At 38.1% G+C, this 14743-nt stretch overlaps 1 protein-coding gene across 2 annotated transcripts in view; it reads left to right on the top strand.

Annotated features, from left to right (window-relative positions):
* Positions 1-5056: 5056 nt before the first annotated feature.
* The window catches only part of Gpat4 (glycerol-3-phosphate acyltransferase 4), a 38168-nt gene continuing 28481 nt past the window's right edge, over positions 5057-14743 (top strand). Inside the window, exon 1 of one of the 2 annotated variants that reach the window (XM_027939261.2) lies at positions 5057-5161. The gene's annotated coding sequence lies outside the window, so the exon portion shown is untranslated. Of the gene's footprint in view, positions 5172-14743 lie in introns of both variants that reach the window. The other variant, XM_027939262.2, reaches the window with a different exon arrangement.

The raw sequence follows: 14743 nt of genomic DNA, 5'->3' as shown, positions 1-14743 counted from the left end.
TTCTGTGTTAGCCACAGGTCCAAAGCAAGCAGACCATGAACTGAAACCTCTGAAGCTGAGATGAAATAAATCTTTCCTCCTTATATATTGATCATCTCAGACACTTGTCATAGTGATGGAAAACAAACACACTAGTTTATTACAAACTTTCCTATTTAGGTGATGTTATGATTCAATGAACTCTCATGTTTTTGCTCATAAGGGCCCCTTTTATTCTTTTTCCCACACACCCCAAGTATTGTCTACTAAACTTTGTGCATTAAGTACTAGTTAAGTTCATTATTTTATTAATCGAATATATGCTTAATTTGTCTAGTGTCTGGCAATCATTATGCAGTTTTCATTTATTCGGCAAACATCTATTGAGCAAATACTATATGCCAGTTGGGGATAGAAGATATATGAATAAAATTATTGGCCTTTGCAAATATATCTCTGGAACCTAAGGGAACCATTTCCATTTTATTCATATATCTTCTATCCCCAATTGGCATACAGTATTTGCTCAATAGATGTTTGTTGAATAAATGAAAACTGCATAATTATTATCACACACTAGACAAATTAAGCATATATTTGATTAATAAAATAATGAACTTAACTAGTACTTAATGCACATTTCCATTTCCGTCCAATGAAAAGGGGAGCCAAACATACAGATAGATAGCCAATTAAACAATGCTAGAGGTACTTAGAGATTGTTAGAGAAGATGCAACTTCATGTTATGGTTGAGAAGTTAGTCCACAAGATATGAAATTACATTTCAGTCAACTTGGGTGGCTTATTGTTTCAGGTTTATGTGTGATTTCTACTAGACTTCTTGAATTATTAAATAATTTAGAAGCTCCACTTTTCTTGCCTTGAGAATTCCAGAAGGCAACAGTGGTTTTAATGGAAGTGATGATGGTAGTTGGAAAGGAATTTTAGAAAATAGTAAGCTAAACAAAGAGGAGTAGTTTACCATATTCACCCAAGAGGATGTTCTGTTCAGCCAACTGTTTTATTGTTGTTGATGCTTGTTGTTTGGCAGTATTGGGGATTGAACCCAGGAACATTTTAACACTGAGTTACATCCCCAGTCCTTTTTTATTTGGGGGACAGGATCTCGCTAAATTGCCCAGGTTAGCCTCAAACTTGTGATCCCTTTGCCTCAGCCTCCCAAGTTGCTGGGATTACAGGTGTGTGCCACCACACCCAGCTCAGATAACTTCTTGGCAAGTTGAACTTTATGGTGTATCAGAGGTGAGGGTGTAGCTCATTAGTAGAGAGTTTTCCCTCCATGTATGAAACCCAGGGTTCAATCCCAGCACTGGAGGGGGGAAAAAAAAGTATATCACATTTCCAGAGTCCTTTGGACCATGCATGCCTTTTTTTCTTTTTACAAAAATTGAGGGTGTGGCTTAATGATAGAGTACTTGCCTAACATACACAGGACCTGGTTTCTATCTTCAGCATCAAACATAAATAAAATGAAAAGGAAAGAAAATATAATTATATGTGATTTTACAATTCTACTTTAGGTTGTATTTGTCTAAAATAATTGAAATCAGAATCTCAAATGAATAAAGAGGTGTGGTATATACATACAGTGGAATGTTATTCTGCCTTTTTAAAAAAGGAAATTCTGACACTTGTTACAGCATGGATGAACCTTGAGGACACTATGCTAGCAGAAATATGTCATAAAAAGACAACTACTGGGCTGGGAATGTGGCTCAGTGGTTAAGCACCCCTGGGTTCAATCCCTGGTAACAAAACAAAACAAAACACAACACAACTACTGATTTAACTTGTATGTCAAACTCACAGTAACATGAAGCAGACTGGTAGCTACTAGGGAACAGGAGGAGGGAGATGGAGAGTTTCTATTTAATGAATACAGAGTTTCAGTATTTTTGAGATGAATAGGTTTTGAAGATTCACAACAGTGTAAATATATTTAACACTGTATGCCAATTGGGGATAGAAGATATATGAATATAAATATATATCACACTTAGAAATGGTTAAGGCAGGGGCTGAGGGTGTAATTCAGTGATAGAGTGCTTGCTTATTATGCATGAGGCCCTGAGTTCATTCCCCAGTACCACCCCACCCCCCAATAAAAAGAAATGGTGAAGATGGTAAATCTTGTTATATTTAGTTTACCACAATTAAGATTTTTTTAAAGAGGAACATTCCTTGTGCTTTTATTTGGCTTTTTCTCTTGGCACTTGGAAAGGAGTGTTAATATTACTGGTAGTATGGTAACAATTGTGGATTTACCTTTTAACAAATCTCAAAGGCTTTGTACTTGTGAAGATAACTATGGAAGGGAGAGGGGTTATACAGCATATGGATGGTATAGGGAATATCTTTCCAAGTTCATAGCACTGTGCACATACAACAGAGAATATGTTGATTCTAGTAGTACTAGTAGTACAGTTTGGAAATGAGTTCAAAGTTAGGATACAGTTGAGATTATTAAATCTCTCACTGGGCCCTTAAACACTGTGATCCCTTTCTTCTAATTGACCATCTTTCATCCAGCTTTTAACATTCCTCAGATTATTATTCTAGAATGTGAATATAACTTCAATAATAATCTAAAGACAGTCCAAATTTACACAGATAAGAAATATAGTGTGGTTATAAGCCTTATCTGTGGGCAGAAGACTTTGCCACAAGTAAATCTTCTTTGTGTCTAGCTTTTCAACTTCTGTCCTGTTTGTATTTCTTGCATCTAGCAATGAATGTGACAAAGATCTGCCCAGATTATTGGCCTTTGCAAACATATCTCCGGAACCTAAGGGAACCATATTAACCCAGTTTCTCTTGGGAGGAAATTTGATTGCCCTCTTGCACTAAAGAAATTTAGAGAATTTCCAAGTGAATATGCGTACTCTCACAAATATGTGTTAATATTCAACAACTGAGTGTACTATTTGGTTGAATAAAGAATCATTCAAGGCCGGGCATCGTGGCTCATGCCTGTAATCCTAGCAGCTCCGGAGGCTGAGGCAGGAGGATTTCGAGTTCAAAGCTAGCCTCAATAAAAAGCGAGGCACTAAGCAACTCAGTGAGACCCTGTCTCTAAATAAAATACAAAATAAGGTTGGGGATTGTGGCTGAATGGTTGAGCCATCAATATGATTGAGAATGGTTGAGAATCAATATGATTCTTGGTGAACTTCTCATATGTGTGAAATATTTTTCCATTTCAAAACTATTATATACAAATAACTATAATATATGTCATCTTTTCATTATTGTAAAAAATATTTATTTAACCAGAAATTTTGAAGGTCCAAGGTCATGGAGTTGGTGATAGCCTTTTTGCTGGCAGAGTCCCAAGGCTTCACATGGCAAAAGACAGGGATCACATGTGTCTGTCTGTGTCTATGGGTCTAGCCTCTTTTCCTTTTTTTTTTTTTTTTTTAGAATTGGGGATTTAACCTAGGGGGCACTTTACCACTGTGCTACATCATCAGTCCTTTTAATTTTGAGACAGTCTCACTAAATTGCTGAGGCTGGCCTTGAACTTGAGATGCTCTTGTCTCAGCCTCTTGAGTCACTGTGATTACCGGTGTGCACCACTGCACCCAGCTTCTGATCCTCCTCTTATAAGCCATCAGAATGTAATCATGGAGGTTGGTGCTCTGCCCAAATGACTTCATTTAAATCTAAACCCTATCATTTCTCAAAAGTCCCACCTCCAAATACCATAGTCAGATCAAGTTTCTACACTCTTATTATGTTTAACATATGACTTTGGGGATTAAACTTCATGAGTTTGGGTAGATGAGCCACTTTCAAACCATAGCGGTTGGGCTACTTTTAAGTTCTGACTGGTTCTGTGGGGAGAAAAGGGGACCAGATATAAGAAACCAAGAATCAATGAAGATGGGGATGGTTACTTAAAAACCCTATCTCTAACACTGTGGAGGATGCACAATGTCCAGTATCTTATAGAATTTAATAAAGCTAGAGATTAAATATGGCCAGGCATTATTCAACTACGTATCATTGGCATGCCCCCATCCCCAAACCTGGGCACATAATGAGAACTCCATAAAGGCTTGTTAATTGAGTGGATGACATAATGAATATGTATTAAGCCCCAAAGGAGTGTGATAACATGTATTGGGGACTAGTGGTTCAGTGTTTTGGAGCAGAAACAGCATTCTTATAAAAAGATTTTGATGTCAAAGAATGTGAGTTTTGCCCTCAAGATTTTAATCAGATTATTTAGCATGGACTGATGATCTGGCAGCAATATGCAGAATAAACTAGGGGCAGGGATAGGGCCTGGTACTGAAGGCAGAAAAAAATAAAAGATTTAAAGAAAAGGGGCGGCAGTGTAGCTTAGTGGTAGAGCGCCTGCCTATAAAGGGAAGCCCTGGATTCCTACCCAGTGCTAACTTTAGGGGAGACGATAAGGCTGGATTAGGAGTTTGAAGTCTGAAAAGATTGTGAGAAATACAACCGCAACATTCATCAGAACCAGCTGACTTTAATAAGACATCAGTCCCAAATCGACACTGTGAAGGAACGTGAAGGTCGTCTACACTGACATTTTTAATTCCTTGGCTTTACTATTATGAGACTCAGGGATGATGGTGGTGGTGGTGGCAGCGGCAGCTAACATTTCTTGAGTGTGCTGGGCACTAAGCTACATTCGAAATGGAGTTATCTCGTTGTATTCAAATAGCCCCGAGATGATAAAGTGACTTAGTGAGTGACTCAAGCCCCTTCTCCATAATAGGGCTGACTTCATCCTCTTCGGCAGCTCAGAAACGTGGGGCCCCTCTTCCGGAAGAGCTCTCTAAATCAGATCAGGAATCCGGGAGGCGCGCCAGGGCCCAGGACGCCAGGTACCACTCCCCTCAGCCCCAGCCCATTCGCGGGGTCGCTGCTCAGCGCGTCGAGAGCCCGCCCTCCACCGGCGGGGCAGCACTGGAGGGGCCCCCCTACTCCCTCTCCCGGCCCGCCCGCGCAAAGCGCGAGAGCGGGGCGTGGGGCAGACGGTGGGAGGGCAGCGCCGGGGCGCGGGCTCACGTCAGGCGGCGTAGACAAAGGCGGGCGCGCGCACGTCCTTACGCACGCCTTTGCCAGCGGCGGCAGGCAAGGGCGGGAGTCGCTGTCTGCGGAGGATTTGGGAGCCCTGGAGCCTCGCGGTCGGTGAGTAGGGGTAAGCCGGCCCCTCGTTGAAGGTCACTGGCTTCCGGGGGGCAGAGCGTGGGGCTTGGGGTCGGGCTCCTAGCGAGGGCCTGTGGGCCAAACGCCCTGCTGATTCCACTCCGCGTCAGGAGGCACCGTGGCCGCTGCCAGGGATTCCCGGCCGGGTGGAGCGTGCCGCCCCCTGGCCCGCAGTGGAACGGTCCGCGCGCCCTCCCTGCCGCGCTGGCCACGCGGGCGCCTAGTTGCTGGTGCTCTTCCTCAGCCCCCGGTGTGGCGCAACTTTTTCGGGGAGGTGGAAAGTGGGTGGTCAGTGCTGCAAGGGGCATTAGATCACGTGGACGCCGCCTTCGCCTCTAATCTCTTTGCCTGTGTTCTCCGACTTTCCAGGGATGTTTTTTCTCTTTCCTCAAATAGTGTTCCCCATTTTTCTTTTTTTAGGCTCTCTTATTCCCCGAAACCCCTTGCCCCTTTCCATGTTGAGTCCACGCCCTCCAGGGCATCCCCCTACCTGAGGGTCTTGCTTATTATTTCATTTTCCATCTTTCATAGGGCTTTAACTTTTGCAGTTCAGAAGTTATGGAAAATATACTATATGAAACATGATGTAACTATGGAAATAAGTATCAGTGTCTCTCACCACTCACGTCCTCATTCTGATTGATAGCCTTGAAATCATTTGAAGAATTTCGTTTCTGTTACGTTTTCCTTAATGTTGGCAGAACTCTGAGAACCTCTGCTTAGTTTCGGGCCTTAGAGATTCGGTCTCAACCCAAGTGAAAAAAAAGCAATTATGTTTAAACCAAAGACTATATGGATAAAATCCTGTAAAACTACCAGTTAGATATTCTTTCTGTTGAAAGTGATTTTTTTTCCAGAATTGTGTTTTGGAGAATTTAAGACATATATCCATATATCCATATATCCAGCATATATCCATCATCTGACCTTAACAATTTACCTATGGTTAACCCTGTCCCAACCACATCCTCATCCCTTTCCCTTCCCACGTGTCAAAGAGAAAAATTCTTGATGGCAGATGAGCCATGATTGTCAAATGTATCTTCAGATTCACAATAAAAATCTTCTCATATAAAGTCATAAGGTACTTTTATTGTAATAGTCTATTATACAACTAAGGAATATGTAAGTGTTGGGGATAGATCAGAAAAGGGGTTCTGAAATGATCAATCTACTAGTGAACAGAACAAAGTATTTCTGATCTGGATGAGAACTTCGAGATCACCTTGTCCAGATCCAGAGGTTGTACTGAGGCTGGAAACAGCTTCTAATTCTGCATTTGGTCTTCTTTCAACTCTTTTATAATGCTTGTCTTTACCTTGTTTTTTTTTTAGGGAAAAAAAAAAATGAATGCAAGGGCTCTGATTGAAAACTCATATTCATGAAGGCCTTGCATTGGTAAACGTGAACTTTCCCACCAAATTCCAGAATAGTAAAACCTCAGAATATGCCTTAAATTATTTCTTAAAATAAGTTTGGTACAAATGAGTAAAAAGAAGGAAGTTTTTCACCAAATTCTGGAATGATAAAACTGGGGAATATGCCTTAAATTATTTTAAAAATAAATTTAAGACAAATGAGAATTTCTAATCATAGTTTTTGGGAGACATGGGAGAGTCCTGACTTAGAAATGGAATACCATAGATACTAAAAACAAGCTATGAAGGATTTGGATAACATTCACAGCTATAACTAAGCTATTAACTAAGGAAGGAAAGGAAACTAAAATGGGAATACACCCTTGTTTTATTCTTAATAGCTGAGAGAACAGTGTCATTTTACCATAATCTGTTCTTGCCATTAATTGGTAAGAATGGACCATTGGTTATAAAAACATGGTATGTATTTCCTTGCAATCTTTATGCTATTTTTTATAACAAGAACAGGTAAATTCAGAACCGTTAGGAGTCACGGAAGGACAGAATGCATTATTGGGTAGATTTTGTTGTTGGAACATGAAAAGGGTACACTTGTGCAAACTAAGATGGTTGAGGTGTATCACTAGGTGGTATAATCTTCATGGGACCACTGTTAGTATAAGTGGTCTATTGTTAACTTTATTATGCTCATTGACCTTATGCAATGCATGACCATACTTTTACTTGTGCCTCAATTTCCTTATTCATATGGTGATATTCTCCCCCTGAGAAATACTATGAACAAGCAAGTCCTTGTATGTAGAGTTCTTTGACTTTGTAAGTTCAGATTATTTATATTGTTCTGACATAGTTGTAAATTTACTTTCAGGAAGAACTTTTCTTGTGATTTTGTGACCATAGTAATTGTCATGTACATCCAACTTATGGAAATACCATTGAAATAACTGTGTAGTTGTCATGACACATCATTAACCCTGAAGGTGAGAGTGGAGGAGATTGTCAGTTTTGTGTTTATTTTGTGGGTTTGTAGCATGGGGAAGAGTGCTTTGGCCGGTCTGTCAGGATTCTAGTCTAATATAAGTGTTTACTGCTAAAATAAATCACTATTTTCATCTGTTGCTTATCATAAAAGGTTACCTTTTATAAAGAAAATCTCTTGCATTCTGGAGATTATTTGGGCCTGGTTAAGTGTGGTTTATATTGCTGAGTTGCTTCTGTAAAATAGAACCTCATTTTGTCATGTTATTTGCTTCACCCCCCTTCACATTTTTATGTCGGTATATTATAGGTGTACTCATTTACTTCTCACTGTGTTATTTAGCTTATGGGGAAGTCTCAATTGATCCATTCCATACAGCACTAAGCTACATGTTAGTGTTTTCTGTAGCATAACTAATACTTCTTAAAAGAATGGAATTGGAAAGCTAAAAGGAGTGTTCTAAGTGCTTGGAGTTTTTCCTAACTCCTTTAAGGCACTTTTTCTCCTTTAAAAGCATTTTACCATTGAGCATGCCATAGTCACTGGCTTGTTACCTTTCTTAGGGTACTCCTTATTTTACCCTGTGTAGTATATTTAGATTGCATTTTCTGCTAAACCATAAGCTCAAGATCTGCAGTACTAGAAAAATGCTTTGTCACAAGCAGGAACATAATATATTTTTCATTTTTGTTTATTTATTTGGTGAGAGTGCTGGGGATGGAACCTAGAGCCTTGAGCATGATTAGTATTTGCTGCACCATTGATCTACACCTCTAGCCTTTACTGACTTTTTGAATTAAAATTTTAAAAAGGTAAGGAAACTTCAATTCATGAAGCCACATTACTTTTTTGAAGTCATATAGATAGAGAGTAACAGCTGTGCTTAGAACCAGTAAGTTGTCAACATGAAAATGGAGGAAGAACACCATAGCTAGGATTATTTTGAATTTATGGAGTTAAACAAAGAAGTTTGATGCCACAAATTTTGTGCCTGTGTGATGAAATGCTTTCTTTCTTTTTTTTTTTTTTTTAAGGGATGATCATTTCATTTTTTTCTTTAACTGTCCACTTTTTTCTTTCTTTTTTTAGTACTGGGGATGGAACCTAGGGGTGCTGAATCACATCCCCAGCCATTTTTGATTTTTTATTTTGAGGTAGTCTCACTGAGTTGCTTAGGGCCTTACTAAGTTGCTGAGGCTGGCTTCATCTTCTCAAGTCACTTGGATTACAGGTATGTGCCACCATGCCTGGCTTATTTTAACTATTTTTAAGTGTACAGTTTAGTAGTAATGCTTTCTTACTTTAAATAAAAATACTTAGTCATTAGGCAAAAACTTAAAAAATGATCAGTAACAACTTCAATAATAACATAGTAAATGGGCGAATAAAATAATAGGCAAAAATTTTTGACACTTTACCAAAGAAGATACATGGATGGAAAATAAGCACATAAAAAGATGATCCATATCATGATTCATTAGGAAATGTAAGTTAGAATTATTAGATTTCATTTCATATCCATTAGTATGTCTAAAATTAAAAAGACTGGGACATATCAAGTGTTGGGAGGATGTAAAGCCATTGATGCTGGGAATACAAGATGGTGCTGTCAGTTTAGAACAGTTTCATAAAAAACTAAACATACACCTCCCTTAGAATTAGTAATTCCAACTACTAGGGATTTACCCAAGAGAAATGAAAGTATATATTCATACAAAAACTTGTGAATTATAGTTTCTTTTTTTTGGTCAGATCTCTATAATAGAACATCCTCAATGTCGTTCAGTAGGTAAGTAGATTAATTGTGGGATGTTCATACCAGCGAATACTACTCAGCAATAAAAAGGAATGAACTGCTGACACATTGGCAACAGCATGGATTATTCTCAGAATCATTAAACTGAAAAAAATAAACCCAACAAAAAAAATCTTGATTAAAAAATGAAAGAAGGCGGCCAGAAAGTTGCTTCCAGTTACATATATAGTACCCAAATGTAAAAACACAAATTTTGAAATGGAGCAATCAATGCAATAGTAAGGTTGGATAATGAATGAAACATCTTGGGTCTTAAAGCCCCAACAAATCAAATTGTCCTTTTCTAAAAGAATGGTGCTGAATATCAAAATTGTTTGGAGTGAACACTTGGTGTACCATGTTACTTATTATCCAATGAGGTCAGAATAACCTTAGATAAGACCAAGACCCTGAAACTGACTGCATTCTGACTTCTTCCTAGTGAGTGGAGTAATCCTTTGGCCTTTTGTATCCTGGCTCTGTCTTGGATAATTTATTTTATCCAGGATCAGTGTCAACTGTTTATGTATTCATGACTCTTCAGCACTTCAGTTCACTTGAACCTAGTAACTCTTGAGTTTTTGGAAATAATTCTGAGCTGTCTTTTTGGAAAGGTGCACTTTTCCTGCTGAGCAGCAGCATTCTATTCAAACAAATTTGTTATATTTCACTACTTCTGATACACTTGACTTTAAATACAACCAGCACACATTTCCTTTGTGTCTGGGCTTGAATGTTTATATCATTTGTTTACATCATGTTTGTATCTCATTGGATTGGGTCATTTGGTGAGTATGTGTTGGCAACAGAGAGACCTCAGAAAATGGGTGGCTTTCTTTGTAAACCCACTCCAAAGCAGAGGTTAGCCTGAGGAGCAGGACCACTAAACTAAGGATCATTAGTACTCCTCTAAGTTATACTTCTGCCTGTCTGTCCCTAGCCAGTTCTATAACTTATCTCAGTCTAAATTTAATCCTTCCAGGGCTCAGTTATTTGAGCCATAAAACGAAGAGATTAGACAAGAGCTCTCAGTGATCAACTAATAATGATGCAGTTTATCATCATTTTATTATTGCCTCAGCTTTATGATGATTAATAGCTGTACCTTCTGTTATTGAGCACTTGTGCTGAGCATTGTACTGATCACTTGATCAGCATTATCTTCTATTTAGTCTTCACAATGATACTTCATTAGGTTTGCCAATTGCATATAAATGGAGTCATATAATATGTGATTTCTTTCATGTAGTATAATGTTTAGAAGGTTAATCCATGTTGCAGTGTGCATCAGAACTTCATTCCATTTTATGGCCAAATAACATTCCATTGTATGGATATACTACACTGTTTATCCATTCATCATTTGATGGGCATTTTGATTGTTTGCATCTTTGGACTATTTGAATAAGGCTGCTGTAAGCATTCATGCACAACTTTTTGTGTGTGTGTGTGTAGATAGTTTTTAGTTTATTCCACCTAAGAATGGAATTACTAGCTCATGTAGTAACTCTGTGTTTAACCATTTTCCAAAGATAGCTGCACCATCTAACATTCCCACCTGCAGTTTGGACTTTTTTTTTTTGCTTTTTAAAGTGCTGGGCATGGAATCTAGGGCCTTGCACGTGCTGAACTCTACCACTGAGCTACACCTCCAATCCTGAGGGTTGGGATTCTTAATATCAACCAAAATTTGCACTCTATAACTGCCAGTCATAACACCAATTCTTTTGCCTCAGGGTACTCAGAGCAAAGCTGCTTTTTCTAGATGACAGCCGGCTTGATTGGATCGTTTGTGTATTCTGTAATGGCAAATGACTTCTACCAGTATTCATGGTCCTGTGATGTTTTATTTTATTTTTTTAGTTGTTAATGGACTTCTTCTTCTTCTTCTTCTTCTTCTTCTTATTATTATTATTATTTGGTGCTGAAAATCGAATCCAGTACCTCACACATGCAAGGCAAGCGCTCTAACATTAAACTACATCCCCAGCCCTCCTATAATGTTTTAGATCCTATCATCAGCTGTCTTATGAATGTGCTTAAACCTAACCTATGTCCTCTCCCTCACTTTTTTTTTTTTAGTTAGGAAACTTGATGCATTTTATTTACTTACGGGTATTTGTGATCAAAGATAGTGGCAGTCTTCCTTAGTTTTCACTTGTTCTTTGCTAAATTAACTGCTAATTCTTAACTCCACCTACATGTTAAGATCAAGTCTCCTAAAAACAAAACCAGATTTGTTTCTTATATATGAATCCATTCTGCCTTGTGATTTTTTTTTTTTTTTTTTTTTGTATCATTAGAAGTTCTATAGAGCAGGCTTGGCACGAGGGAAATTTATTTTAGGCTACTTTAAGAGATGGGAAGGTATAGTAGTTAAAGAGCATGCATCGTCTTGGAGACCAAGGCACTTGTCCTAATTCTGTTCTACCACTTACTAGTTGTGTGACCCTGGAAAATTAATTATCGAAGCCTAGTATGTTTAGTATTCACCCTGATTTATGTCATCTAGACTGATGACCAGGTGATTGAAATGTGTATCCTGAGTGGAGAATCAGTGCATCCAATTGTGGTCAAACAAAGAATGGTTCTGGCTAGGTTTTTCAGGACCTACACTGCTCACATCCCTGCTATTTTTGTACATGAGTATTTATTTTGTGTGTGTGTGTGTGTGTGTTGTTGTGGGGGGGTTATTGGAAATTGAACCCTGGGGTGCTTTTACCACTAAGATACATCCCTGTCCGTTTTTAGTTTTTATTTTGGGACAGGGTCTTAATAAGTTGTGAAGGCCAGCCTTAAATTTGCAATCCTCCTGCCTCAGGCTTCTGAGTTGCTGTGATTACAGGCCTACACCACTGCAGCAGGCTGGGTATCTACTTTCTTGATTTCAGAATTGCTGTGGCAGAATCTTAGTCTTTGTTTATGCATTCACACAGTGTGCCATCTTTAAGCATCAATTTTTTTTTTTTTTCCTGATTTCTACAGCAGTCTTTTCTTCCCCCAAGTGTGTTCTGCAGACACAGGTGTAGCTTTGTTTTTCCTCCCTGTCAGACCTCATGAAATTTCTGGTTGGGAACCTCATGCTCCAGCCACTTTAGGGGATTCAGAACATTTTTAGGCAAGAATAATAGCAGAAAATAGATTGTGCATTAATGGCATGTCATTACTTTTTGGGAAACACTTTCAAATGCCCCTCCTCATTCGTAGTGACAGGTTTAGAATAGAAATAAAAATAATAGTTTACGCATTTTAAGCATTTTCTACTATGAAAAGAGTACTGGAAAAGAACCTTATGTTTATTGTCTCATAATCTTTTTTTGGAGGGGGATTTTACTATTGGGATAATATTTTTGTATATCTTTATATGGGTTGCATTATGGTAATTCAGTACATGTTACAAGGTGTAATAGTCAAATCAGGGTAATAAGCATTTCCATCTCTTCAAACATAATTATTATTATTATTTTTACCAGTACTGGGGATTGAGCCCAGGGATACTTTACTACTGTGCTATACCCAGCCCTTTTTTAATTATTTATTTTGAGACAGGTTGTTTAGGTCCTCACTAAGTTGCTGAGGCTGACCTCAAACTTGGTGAGTCTCCTGCTTCAGCCTCCAGAGTTGCTGGGATTATGGGCAGGAGCCACTGTGCCCAGTACATTAATCATTTTTTTGTTTTGGGACTTTTGTACTCTTCTAGTTGTTTTGAAATATATCATAGATTGTTTTAAAAGAAGAACCAAAAATAATTCTTCTATTCTAATTATGTTTTGATTCCCCTTTATTGAATTTCTTTCTGACCCCCTTCTCCACTGCCCTTAACTTAGTCTCTAGTGACTGCTATTCCAATCTGTTCTTTTACAATATTGCATATTAGCTTCCACAAATGAATAAGAATATGTAGTAATTGTCTTTCCAAATAATCTGAATTATTTCACTTGATAACCTCCAGTTGTATTTATGTTGCTCCAGGTGACAGGATTTCATTCATTTTTATGGCTAATATTGTGTTGTGAATATATACCACATTTTCTTTATCCATTCATCCACCAAGGTCATGCAGGTTGATGCCATGTTTTAGCTATTGTGAATAGTGCTGCAGTAAACATGAGAGTACAAGTAACTTTGGCATAATGGTTTTATAATACGTTTAGATTTATACCCAATGGTGGAATTACTGGATTATATGGTAGTCCTGAGTTTAGTTTTTTGAAGACTCTCCATACTGTTCTCTATACTGGCAGTATTGATTACGTAACCACCAACAGTGTTTTTTATGGTGCTGGGGATTGAATCCCAGGGCCTCACGTGAAGCTGAATAAACAAGTGCTCTGCCACTGAACTATACCCCTGCACTGAATTGTACTCCCAATCCTCGTTGTCTCTTTCTGTCTTTTTTAACAGATGAATAATATTCCATTGTATCTTATACTCCTGGATATCTGTGTTTCTTTAGATGGTATAAGTAATGCTGTAGTCAGTAACCTAGCACCTACTTTTCTTTTGCAAATGAAAAAGGGGTTTTTCAATTTCAGCCCTTGGCGTCTGTGGCCAAGTCTTTGTTGTGGGGCCCTGTCCTGTGCATTTCAGGATGTTTGGTATCTTCTCAGCCCTCTATACTCTAGAAGCTGGTAACATCCCATTTCTAGTTGTTATAACCAGATAATTAGTGGCAACGCAAACATTGCCAGCTTTTCTCATCAGGGTCAAAAATAACACCTGATTGAGAACATTGTTTTAATTTATTCTTAGGATAGTTTTTTTTTTTTAACAAATGAAATAACTGGATCTAAGGTTAGGTGAATTTAGAATTTTTATGGCAATTGCTAAACTTTTCTTTATTAAGAGGCTGTACCATTTTATGCTTCAACCAGCTGTATTCAAGGATATTTTCTCATTCTCACCAGTATAGTGGTTTATCCATGGCCAACAAATATATGAAAAAATTTTCAACATCTCTATCTGTTGGAGAAATGCAAATAAAAGCTACATTAAGATTCCATCTCACTTCAGTCAGAATGGCAATTATCAAGAATACAAATAATAATAAATGTTGGTGAAGGTGTGAGAAAAGAGGTACGCTCACATTGTTGGTGGGACTGCAAATTAGTACAATTCACTTTGGAAAGCAGTGTGGAAATTTCTTTAAAAAAAAAAAAAAACTAGGAATGGAATCACCATATGACCTAGCTAATCCTGCTCCTTCGTATTTATACAAGAGAACTAAATCAGCATACTATAGCAATACAGCCATTTCAATATTTGTAGTAGCACAGTTCACAGTAGCCAAATTATGGAATCAGCACATATGCCTGTCAATAGACGAATGGATTAAGAAAATGTGGTGTATATATACAATAGAGTTATATTCAGCCATAAATAATGAAATTATGGCATTTGCTAGTAAAGGG

Source organism: Marmota flaviventris, chromosome 3 (genome assembly GCF_047511675.1).
Source record: "Marmota flaviventris isolate mMarFla1 chromosome 3, mMarFla1.hap1, whole genome shotgun sequence".
Classification (NCBI taxonomy): Eukaryota; Metazoa; Chordata; class Mammalia; order Rodentia; family Sciuridae; genus Marmota; species Marmota flaviventris.
The sequence above is the reverse complement of the archived record's forward strand: the minus strand, read 5'-3'. Positions and strand labels throughout refer to the sequence as shown.